This window comes from Canis lupus, chromosome 11, assembly GCF_048164855.1.
Source record: "Canis lupus baileyi chromosome 11, mCanLup2.hap1, whole genome shotgun sequence".
Classification (NCBI taxonomy): Eukaryota; Metazoa; Chordata; class Mammalia; order Carnivora; family Canidae; genus Canis; species Canis lupus.
This window is the reverse complement of record NC_132848.1, coordinates 23,872,226-23,884,697: the sequence shown is the minus strand read 5'-3', so window position 1 is coordinate 23,884,697 and position 12,472 is coordinate 23,872,226.

Genomic DNA, 12,472 nt, shown 5'->3' with positions numbered 1-12,472 from the left:
CAGGCCACCAGGGACTCGGGGTCTGGAAGCAGCCAGCAGAGTGCTGGACAAGGAGCTCGATGAGAGGAGCTGACTCGGGGGGTCGAGAGGACCAGGTCCTGCTGCTGCCTCACTGTCCACACAGAAGCCGGGCAGCGCTTGCTGCTCCCACACTGGACCCTCAACAGCTCCCCAGGACCTCCTCCTCACCCCCAGGGCAGCCCGTGAGGTCACGGGCCTGGGCCAAAGCTGTGTCCTTCTCGCCCTTCCTCCCTGAGCTCCCAGAAAACAGGTCACCCTGTGCCCAACCCCGAGGGGCCCCACGACTCTGTCACCTGCGTAGCAAGGAGCCAGAACAGGGACAGCAGCCACCAGGCACCCACTATATGCCAGTACTCATGCCAACGGGATTTGCAGATGGAGTGGGGGTGCGTGTTTGAGAGAGGTGTCGGGGCAGGGGGCAGACTTTGGGTCTGAGTCGCCACCAGGAGGATGGAGCGGGTTCGAGGAACCGCCAAGTGGCAGGGTGGCTGGACCCCAGGTGGGGATATCCGGTTGGCAGGGGGTGCGTGAGGATCCGGAGAATCGGGGAGGTCGGGTGAGGCTTCCCGAATGGGGTGTGAGAGAGGAGAGAACGGGGACATGGGGAGCAGGGACACGAGGGGAGGCAGCCAGCAGGGGCGAGGGGACAGTGGGCAGCAGGGGCCCGTGTTCTGAGATACTCAGGCAGAAGGGCCGGACCATGATGTAACAGGTTAGCTGAGTTAGTGAGTGAGCGGCCAAGGAAGTACAAAGTCCGGTGAAGGAGTGGCCGGAGGAGCCACCCTGCATTGCCTCCGCCGGCCTGGGGCGCGGGGTCCCTCCGATGGGGCCCGGCAGCCAGGCCTACCTGTGCCGTCATTCACAACCTTTTTCCCCCAACAGACACCCCACGCTCCGCCGCTTGGCAGCTTCTCCTGGGAGACCACCTGATCGTGACACAGGTGTCACACCACTTGGTGGCAGGAAACAATCAGGGCTGTTTACCGGCTGCCATCGCTCTACCCTGTGCCTAATAGGGCGGCCCCGTCCCAGGGCCCTAACAGCCAGCCTGACATTTATAGGGCAGGCAGGTAGCGGAGCAGAAATGAGGCCAGAACCTGATCCTTGCAGCCCGCGGGGTCGCACTCCAGTGCACCCGAGAAGCCAGAGGGGTGTGTGTGGGAGGGGGGCTTGAGGGGAGCCCCAGGGTGGGGTGTCTGGGGCAGCGGCTGAAGCTTCTGGCTGGTGACCGCCATTCCCAGCCAGCACCCTAAATTTCATCCATTTCTCCCATGAAAGTAGCGCTTTGTGGTTTTGAAACACACTCCTGCAGGGCGCCCGGCTGCCTCGGTCAGTAGAGCGAGCGTGCGACTCTTGGTCTCGGGGTCGCGAGTTCCGGTCCCACGTGGAGGCTAGAGATTACTCTAAAAATGTAAAATCGTAAAAAAAAAAAAAATAGTAAAAATAAGCAGGAGGCTGAAGCGGTCGGGATGAGGCAGGTGCCTGCCACGACGCGTTCCTTGGTCCTCACAGGAGCCCTAAAAGGTGAGCTGATTATACCCATTTCACAGATGAGGAAGCAGAGATGGGAAAGTCAAGTGGTTTGCCCGGCGCCACGCAGCCCAGGACGCAGGGCTGAGGGACACCGCTCGGACCCCGCACGCAGCTCAGCCCCAGGCCCAGGTGCCCGCCAGCCTCAGTGTCTCTTGCACCCTCATGACCTTTTCCAGCGCGTGTGTTTCCTCTGACGTCAGCAGGAGTGTGTGACCCCAGCAGGCCCCACGCCAGGCGTCTCTGGGGTCAGAACCACAGGCAGCACGGGGGGGGGGGGGCCCACTCCCCACCGCCGGCCTCAGTTTACCCACCCGAGGGGCGGGGTGATTATAGAACCAGCTCCCGGGGACACGGAGAGGACGGGATGAGTCAACGCCTGAGTCGGGGAAACGCCAGGTGCAGCAGATGTGCCGACGGCTCCCGCGGCTGGGCGGTTGCCATGGTGACGGGTGTTCTGCGTTTAGTGGGTAAATATCCGCAGCCCACTGGAGCAGCCGGCCCTGTGAGGTCCCACGCCTCAGAGACAGGCGCCGCCCGGAGGTGCGCACGGCCCCCAGGCCCTCCGCCCTGTCGCCTCTTTTCCCCTCCTTCCTTCTGAGCGAGCCTGGGTGGGGATGGGGGAGGTATGCTGCTTCCCAGTTGTCCAGAACCTTCCCCCAGGGCCAAGCACAGTTTAAACTCAGACACAAACCACCCCCACACCTCTTGTCTCCGCAGAACACGTTTCCGGAGAGTGTCCTGGGGCCAAGGGGTGACCCAGCCCTCCCACCCCACCCCCGCTGTTCTGGAGATGCTCAGGACCCTGCAGGGGTGGGTAGGGAGAGATCACGGCCCCAGAGTGGAGCCAGGGCTGCAGCGGATGGGGAGGAGGGTCAGACCACAGGCCCCCTGGGACCCCTTCCAACGAAGCCGTCCAGATGCTGCGTCTGTGGGTAATAAGAGGCCGAGAGGGAGAAATCTCCACCCTGCCAAGGGCACTCAAGCCCAGCACAGATGCTCTCCAGCTCCCCCAGCTGCGACATGGGGATGAGGCCTCCTAGCCACGGGCCGGGCGGGTGGGACGGAGGCGGCGGGGCCTGGCCGCGTCCACACTAAGCTGGCAGGGAAACGAGGCATGGCGAATCTTGCCAGCCTGGTGGTATCACTCGGCCCATTTGTGGACTCCATCAGGCGCGCCTTCCAGGAATGCCCCCCTGTGCCCTTCTCTGTGTGTGCGGAGCCGGCTGCGGGCATGGGGGTGCCCAGCGGTGAGTGAGATGCATGTGGGGGGGCCCAGACGGCACACGGGCCCAGAGGGATGAGCCCAACCCAATGTGCTGATTATGGGACTGAGATCCGAGGAACCCTCGTGGCTCAGGGCCCCAGAGACCTGGAATTAAAAACAAAGAAAATAAAGACTAAGGAAGAAGAGAAGGAGGAGGAAATCAGGAGAGGGGGCTCCAAGTTGCCCCCATATTTCACAGCGTGGGCATCTTTGGGTCCTCAGCCCAGCTGGGGGTGAACGGTGAGGAGATGGTGTAAGGCCTGAATGGGAATCTCCCTGGGTGTGTGGGGTTCAATCACTCCGGCGTGCCCCATGCCCCGGCCACAGGAGCAAGGGGACCTACGCCTTGACACCAGTCTGGTGACACGGTGTGCTGTAAGTCCCTGACGTGGCCCGTGCAAAGGTCCTGGGGTGGCGCTCTGTCTGCCTCCTGGAGGACAGCAGCGGCTGGGGTAGAGGCAGCAGGGGGAGGAGGGGGCAAGGGAGAGGCCGGGGAACTGGAGTCAGGCCACAGCGGCAGCGCCCCGGGGTGTTCAGGGCGACATGTCGGGCCGTCTTCTGTTTCGGTAGATTTGCTCTGACCGCGGAGAGGCTGAGCGGCATAGCCAGCTGCATCAGGGGTGCACGGAGGATCCGTGGGATCGCCGTGGGCCGCTGACACGGAGTCTCCCGCCCACGGGTTGGGGTGGGGATGGCCTGCAGAGCAGCGGAGCAGTGATCCTCTGGCCCCTGTGCTCGTTGCCAGACGAACGCCCAGGCTGCAAACCCTGGCGGAGGCAGGGATGCTCTTGGAGGCCTCATTTGCAACTTGTGTTTTAATTACTTGGGAATCATCAGCTGTGTCGCTTCAAACCCTGGGAGACTTCATTTCCCGCCTTTGCTGGAAAACCACTAAGTGGCTGTGACAGAGCGAGAAGCGAAGGGGGTACAGCTCCCAGGGCTGGGGCCTGGGGCTGGGGGCTGGGGGCTCAGGGCTGGGACCTGGGGCTGGGGGCTCAGGGCTTGGGGCTGGGGGCTCAGGGCTCGGGGCTGGGGGGTGGGGGCTGGGGGCTGGGGGCTGGGGCTGGGGACTCGGGGCTCTGAGCCAAGGATGACTCAGGGCATGGCCTGTCCCCACCCCGAAAGCCTCCCTTCACCCCTACCCCCGTTCCTGCTTCCCAGCTGGTCAGAATTTTGGTCCAACTTCTGCCCTTTTACACACAAGGCAGGCTGAGCTATCTGGCCACCTACCCCCCAGGTGGTGCACCTGTGCCCAGGGAGGCTGACGAGCGTCTGCTCTGTGCTGGAGACTGTCCCAGGCCCGTGGGTGAGTGAGGCCCAGCTGGCCCCTGGCCTCCTGGAGGCCAAAATCCGGCCCAGCACACGGGGAAGCACACCTAGTGCAGGTCGGGCCGCAAAGACAGAAAGGGCCTGGGGAGCACGACATCAGGTGGCAGTCACGGAGGGCCCGGGAAGGAAGCGACTAGACTGGGTGCAGAGACCCGGGGTGGACATGGGGCAGTGAGGTCAGGGAGGCCAAGAGAGCCAGATCACATGGAGTTAACACGTGACCATTTACAAAGCGATTTCCCCATGCATGTCCTCACGGTGAGACCCGGGGGAGGACCATGATTTATCTCCATTTTACAGATAGGGAAAGTTGAGGCTCTGGGAGATACAGGACCCTGCACAAATCTCAGCGCTGGGACCAACCCCCCGCCTCCAGGACCGGGTCACTCCCTCCACCGGGGCCGCTGGGAGAAGGACCAGCCCTGCCAAGCCAGGGCCCGGAGAAGGTGGGGCTGATGAGGGAGCGGGGCTAGCTGAGGACAAAGCACAGCTGAGGTCCCGCAAACGAAGACAACGCCACCCAGGGTGGGATGTGTGTGACATTCTTCCGGAAGCTTCCATTTGTTTTAATGTTAATGCCTCGCTGGAGGGAAATGCAATCTTTAACTTGACAATGGCAAGGCCTCCAGTGTCTGGTAGGTTCTCTAAGCAGATGAAAATCCTTTGGAATCTCCCTTTGGCTTACTTGCCCCAACTCCTGGGTATATAACCTGCCGCCTCACAGGCCCGGGGGCAGCCGCTCTTCCTGCCCCTGGGTCCCATCCCCCCTCCCTTCCAGCTTTAATAAAATCACCATTTTGCACCCAAGACATCTCAAGAATTCTTTCTTGGCTGTCGGCTCCAGACCCCACCTGTACTCCAGAACTTCACCAGGAGGGTCAGCCACCATCCTCTCTCTCCTGCACAAGCGCAGCGGGCCCCTCACCCGCCCCCTGTGCCCACTGGCCTGCTCCTGGCTTGTCATCCTCAGCTGGCCCTGACCGTGCTGACCTCTCCCTGCAGGTCTCCCTGACCCTCTCCCTAAAGCTTTCTGAACCCAGACTCCCCATTGCCAGCCCCCTCACCCCTCCAGCTGCACACTTGCATCCTGTGCTCTCCCTGCAACACCCCCCTCCCATCCCGCGAGTCACGGTGCATGTAAGGCAATGGATGGCACAGGCCAGGCCAAGCAGCCCTGCACCCACAGACCCTTGCTGCTGGAGCTGGGGGCCTCTCTCAGCGGCAGAAGTCGGCCCACATCCCCTGCCATGTGGCCCTGCCATCCCCAAAACCAGCACTGTCCGTCACGTCCAACCCGTATCCCTTTGACAGCCCAGCCCCTGCCATGGACTCATGGACTCACCTAGTTAAGCCAGGCCCACCGAGGATACTTTCCTCAAGGTCAATGATCAGAGGCCTTAATGGCATCTTTAAGGCCGCCGCTTCGGAGCAGCGCCTTGATTGGTGTCTGAGCAAATAGCTGCGGGGAGGTGTGTGTCCCCCGGCTGGGGACTTGGGGCCACGTCGGGATTTTGCCTTCCACGTTGCCCCCCAAGGGGATCTAACTGCAATATCCCTCCCTCCCAGCCAGCTGTGAAGGTAGGAAGAGCTCACCACGTGCACCCTCCGCAGCACACGAGCAACTCTGAGGACTGTCCCTAGTTCATAGGCCCTCCCATTTCTTTCTTTCTTTTTTTTAAATTTTACTTATTTATTCATGAGAGACACAGAGAGAGAGAGAGAGAGGCAGAGACACAGGCAGAGGGAGAAGCAGGCTCCATGTAGGGAGCCTGACGTTGGACTCGATCCCAGGTCTTCAGGATCAGATCCGGGGCTGAAGGCAGCGCTAAACCGCTGGGCCACCCGGGCTGCCCACCCTCCCATTTCTTAGCGGCCGCCCAGCCCCAGACAGGCCAGAGCACTCTCCCACCGCATGCAAACAGTCGGTGCTCAAACCATGCAGAACCATCTCCAAACTACGAAAAGGCACTTTTTTTCTTCCTAAAGGTTTACGTATTTATTTTAGAGAGACAGAGAGAGAGAGAGAGAGAGAGAGAGGATGTGAGTAGGGGGACAGGCAGAGAGAGGGAGAGAGAATCTCAAGCAGGTTCCCTGCACAGCAGGGAGCCCAATGCAGGACTCCATCCCAGGACCCCGGGGTCACGCCTTGAGCTGAAGGCAGATGCTCCACCGTGGAGCCACTAGGTGCCTCCGTGTCCTCACTGTTACACACGTCTGCTGTGCTAGAAATCCCCAGAGTGCACAGAAGTGATCAATTTTTATTACCAATCGATCTCCAATAGTTGTGGAAGGGGCAGCTGGCGTGCAGGCCCCGGCAAAGGAAAGGTTTTCCCCTACGAGGAGACTGAGGACCTTCCCTCGGGAGGAGGAAGAAACGCTTTCTTTTGTCTCATTTACACACAAGAAGAACTCGCTGCTGGTTTTCCGAGCTCACCCCCGAGTCGCAGGGAACCCGGATCGCGGACACGCTGCTCCAATCGGTGGTGGCAGCTCCACGAACAGGTCGGAGTGACCCAGGACCTCGAAGGGCTGCCGTCTGCTCCCAAACACAAAAGCTTTAATTTCTGTGACAACTCCATCTCATGGGGGCGTGCAAACGAGCAACGACACAACGTGGAAGGTTCTGTGACCTAAGGGACCAGCTGTATACAAACAGGGGCCCGCTGTCACAGTTACCCGTCAGCCCAACCTCACCATGTCATGGGGCCTAGTGATGCATGCAACAGGTGTCACGAAGGCCAGAAAGCAGCAGGATCCTGAGGGCCAACAGACAGGCCGACGTCACGAACATGAAGAGATAACCAGAGGGCCTGTCCCCCGCCACCCAACGGAGAGCCAGTCAGGCCACCAAACCCGCCTTCCAATGACAAAATTCAGCAAGCACGCAGCAGCCACAACCGTCAGGAACACGCGCACTCACCCCGCCGAGGCCAGAGCACTGCTGTGCGCGCAGGGCCCGAGAGAGGCACTTGGAGGGCCGTGCACTTATGCGATGCCAGAGGACAACTCTTGTGGCGTCTCAGTGGAACCTCCCAGAGCAGAAGACAGTCGGGACACCGCTGACTCGCAAAGAGCTTTGCAGACCCCGGGGAAGCCGGACCCGCGCAGGCTGCCGCGCCCCGTGACAAACACAGCAGCTATTTCGAGGAAGAACAAAGACCTGACCGAGCTCACCAAGCATCGTGGGGTCGCCACTGAGGATGGAAGACTAGAATTCCCTTCTGTGGTTGGGATGTCAAGGTCATCACAACCACCGCCCCCGCCGCCCGGGACCGCATGGCAAATGTCAGCCATGAGATGTACACCCAGCGCCAGCGACGTTCACGACAGCTCACGAGTTCGTTCGATGGGGAGATGAGAAGTCGGTGGGATGCCCCTTTAGGGTCACTGTGGTTGCCTGGTTGCATTTAGTCTCCATGGTGTGAGGGCCGCACTCCCTCCAGCCCCGGAGGCCAGCAGGCTGTTGGCTCTGATTTCATAAGAGGTGTCAAGGGGGAAAGCCAGGCCTGGAAGCTTCTAGATGCTGCTGTGGAGGGAAAAAGATCGCGGTTTATCCGGCAAATCTTTGCTGTCTCCTAAGTTCTGGGCACTGTTCTTGGGGCCGGGGGGTATGGCGAGGAGCAAAACAGTCTGCTTATTGCTGCCAGGAGCTCACCCACACCTCACCTCCTCGCGTGGGAGCCAGACAGTAAACCAGACGAAACGTAGGACACGGTGCTGACACGGGACAGCTGGGTTCTCGTCTCATGGGGTCGAAGGACGAATCTCGCGGACACAGGAGAGTAAAGGGACAGAAGTTTACTAAGCAGAGATACAGAGAAACTCTCAGGAGTGACAGGGGTCCCGACAGGGTTGCCACAGAGGGCTTGTAGGGTTGGTCTTTTATCGAGAACCTAACCAGGGAACCTAAATCCTTGTGACGTTACGGCGTCAGCACTGAGTAAGGACGGCGATTTAATGGCTCACTTCTTCGGGGTCTGGTTATGCTTTGTTGGTCACAAGTAGCTGTTGTAAGGAGACACTCTCCCCACCCACACCTCGGGGTTGGGGTCTGGCTTGGTCCTTGATCTGTGGTTTCCTTACACCTCGGCATTTTGGGGTTTTTTGTGAGCCTGCTTCCGTGGCCCCCTGCCTGGCCCTGCCCAGCTCTGTTTGTCCCTGATTCCAAGTCAGGAAGGGGTGGGTGGCGAGAAGGGATGGGGGGCAGCACCCAGAGGAGAGGGCTCGGGGGCGCCCTTTGGGCTGGAGTGGCTCTCCCGTCCACGGGCTTCTCGGGCAGCTTTGCGAATGGACAGTCAGACAGTCGGGGATTCCAGAGGTGGGGCTTGACATTAGAACAAAGGGAATCCCTGTCCCCTCTGACGCTGCCTGAATCGGCCCTTAGAGACCCCGTTCAGCCATTGTCATTGTCAATATGGGGAAGTTGCGGCCAGGAGGAGGGAAGCCATGAGCCCCTTGTCGCAGGCTGAGATCATGATTTCAGAGGCAGAGGGGGACCCCCGCCGCCCAGCCCAGGCCCCCGGGGGCACTGGGCCCCTCTGCTCCTGCCGCCTCCCTTCTGGGCCAGAGAATCCCCTTTCCCCTCTCTCCCTCCCAGACCCAGAGTGGAAAGAGCTAAATTCTCACTTAACAGCAGGATGCTTCTGGGCCTCATTACCATGATGCAAATTAATATTTATTATGCAATTATTCATCTTTGTAATTGCTAGTATTTCAAAGGGAGCACAGAGGCTTTAATTAGAACGCTTGAATATTATTAAAATGGAATGTCAGAATGAGATGGGCCCCTCTCCCTGCTGTCAGCCTATGTCACACTGCCTCCAGAAGGTTCTCCGGACCTGGGTCCACACAAGCTCTGCTTCCCCACCCGGATGCTCACTTGGTTTGGGCCCATATTTTTTATCCTGACTTCTGGAAACCTTCTGGGGCATCTGAAGCCAAAAACACAAGACTCAAGTGGCCTGTGATGGGTGGAAGATGTGTCAGGACTCCTTCAAGACAGAAGGTAGAGCAACCCCAGGGACAGAGGGGCTGGCGCTCGGCCGCTGTGAAAACATCAAGCATCATAGGACCCCCTCCCCACCAAGACGGCTGCACCCCTGGGCCCACCAGCCCGGCCCCCGCCTGGCCTTCCCACAACTCACCTCAGGCCACACAGCTCCCCTCCCCTGTGTGTGTCACCTGGGCTTTCCTCCGTCCCTCCCTTCCTCCCACTTCCATCCAACAAGCATTCATCCAGCCCTACTAAAGGGTCTGTTGCTCTTCTAGGTTCACAGAACATTTTCAGATATTGGACTTTTGGGTGACAACCTAAGAGGATCGGAAGGTGTTTTTTTTTTGTGTTTTTTTTTTTTTAATTTTATTTATGATAGTCACACAGAGGAGAGAGAGAGAGAGAGGCAGAGACACAGGCAGAGGGAGAAGCAGGCCCCATGCTCCGGGAGCCTGACGTGGGACTCGATCCCGGGTCTCCAGGATCGTGCCCTGGGCCAAAGGCAGGCGCTAAACCGCTGAGCCACCCAGGGATCCCCGGAAGGTGTTTTTTAAAAGTTTTTAAAAAGTAGAATTTGGATGACTGAGGCAGCCCACCCAGTGGCAGCAGGGGCCCTGGACTCAGCCCTGTCACCATCTGAGCAGAATGTCCAGGTCCTGGTCTTACTTCTTGTGCAGGGGCAGGCGAGGGAGTGGGCGCTGTGGGAAGCAGGGACTGGGGGTGGGTGGATTGGAGGGGATGGTGAGGCCTGAGTGGGGATGGAGCAAAAGGGGCTGTTAGCAGAGGGGGAGGAGGGAGGGGAGAGGAGAGATGGAGAAGAGAGAGGGAGGAGGGAGGGGAGGAGGGATGGAGAAGAGGAGGGGAGGAGGGAGAGACAGAGAGGAAGGAGCAGGGTTGGGAAGGAGGGAGGGAAAGGTCAAGCACGATGCAGGGTGTCTGGCTTGGGTGCTGGCAGGGCAGCCCTGGGGAAGGCGGCAGCTCAGGGAGGTGCCGAGGGGCCCGTGGCTCAGAGATGCCAGGGCTAAGTGGTGGCGGTGAGTCACAGGAGGGTCCGGGCCATGTCTCAGATTAGTGTCACCATGACAGATACCGGGAGGCATTGGAGAGCCCACGACGGCCCAGGGGGAGACACAGAGACGCCCCGAGACACACCGCATGGAGAGGGGCCTAGAAGCTTCAGTCGGAGAGGAGGGGGCCTTGCTGCCAGGAGGACAGAGGCCAGAAGGAGGGTGTTGTGCTCAAATTGTGCTCCCCACAAACATGGTACGGTCCCAATTGCTGGTTTCCGTGAACGGCCCTTATTTGGAAATAGGGTCTTTGTAGCCGATGGAGTTACAGTGAGGTCAGTAGGGTGGGCCCGAATCCAGGAGGACTGTGTCCTGGACACGGATTCGGATGCGGAGGGAGACCGGGCGAAGGCCCAGGGGCTGGGAGCACAGTCTCCCTCAGACCTGCACCTCAGGCCTGCTCTCTTCTGCGGGGAGAGCCGAAGGCCATGGGGGATGACAGGAGCTGAGGCAGCAGGGGGACAGGGCGGCCCTGGGGCGGAGCGCCTGCACCCCGTCATCGCCACGGTTTCCTGCAGCCCGGCAGGTGCAACCACGCATTTCACATCCTAGGAGCCCAGAACAGGAGGCTGGCTGAGCCGGAAGCTTGTGATTTATTCTATGGCCTCCAGCAGAGCCCACCCCCGCCCCCAGAGACACTGTGGGGTCAGGACCCTCTGCGAGGGAAGGGGTGCCTTCAGGTCAGTCCGGGGTTGCGAAGGGCTGCCCTGGGTCCAAACCCTCACCCACCCCCCAGTGACCGAGGGCCCGGTGCCATCGCTCCCTCCCTGGCCGCAGATGCTCCACCTGCAAAATGAGCATGAAAACCCCTGAACCCAGGAGGCAGCTCCAGCAGCCCTCAGGGGCCCCCCACATCTGAAATGTCTGGATCCCCAGCCAGCAGGAGCCTCACCCCGTCCTGCAGGACTCCCTAGGGGACCCTTCTGGTCCTGCCTCATTTCTCTCGACCACTCACAGGGGCCTAGGACAACAGCGAGAGCAGGACCTGTCCCAAGTCAGCCGGACAGGCAGGCCCCCGCCCCATGTTACCTGTGTTCGGCAGTCACCACCTGCCTCTGCACCTTTATGCCCCATCTCCGAGCCCCCAAGGCGTGTGCACCTTTGCCCCACCCTCCGGGGGCTCCCACAGACTCCCCGCAGGGCGCCCTGGCACGAAAGCACGTTCCTTCTTCACTCTGCAATGCCCCCAGCCAGTCGGGTGCTGCTGCCTCTGGCTTTAAGCGACCCCCTCTCCCCCACCCCGCCCCAGGCAGGATTCATATGCACGTGTGGTCATCAGCAAAGCACGGCAATTCAGGTGACAGTCGACAAAGGACCATCAGAGGGAACAAGTCCCATCTCCCAATGGCTTCCAGAAGCAGCTCTGTCCTGCTTCCCCGGAGGCCAGCCGGGGAGACCTTCCGGTGGGGTTCTCTGGGTTCCCAGCGCCAGACAGATAACCTGACCCTCGCCCTCGAGGCTTCCACTTAAAGATCTCGGGCTGTCTCGAGTGGGGGGAGGTGCCCCGTGGGAGGCTCCCCACCCATCTCCTGAATTGCTTCCTTTGCAGGAGGGGCAGCCGGGGCGCTTACTTGCGCCTCGCTGGGAAAGCAGGAGAGAGAACGAAGGCCGGCTCTCGGGGCCTGCTATCCCCGAGAGGGGGCACCCTCAAGGGCCTCTGTTCCCACTCTCCCCGGGGCCTTCCCTGAGCCTTGGTATCCTCGACTGTCAAATGGTGGGTGTCAGGGCTCCCTCACGCGGTTGTTTCCAGTTGCCATTTAGGTGGCAAAGACTGTGTTCCAGAAGCAGCACCGGACCTCCTGATGATGCTTCTTGTGGTTCTTCACTGGCCCAACAGCCCTGAGCCACGTCCTTGGGCCTCTCCTGGTTCTGGGTGGGGTCCCATTCCCCTGTGAGGACTGGGCAGGGGGTGGCCAGGTCTGCTGGCTCACACTCCCACCTGCCCCCAACCCCGTCCTCCTTGGGGGCTCTGGCATGGTTCTTGTGCCCCTCCCCTAGGTTCCAAGCAGCAGAGTCATCCGCAGGCACCCCCTTCCCTGCTCTCAGCTCCCTTCACTGGGGAGAAGCCTAGGCCACCCCTCTGGGCCAACCCCCCAGGATGAAGCTGGGCTCTGCTCTCCAAATACCACTCAACAATGACGACTACAGTAATAATAACCCTCACACATCCACCTGGCACCACTTGGTCCTGACCCCCTCCAGCGGGCCCCTCCGTGAGCGGTGGGGCGTGAAGCTCAGCGGGAAGGCTCTTGTCCCAGCCTTGCC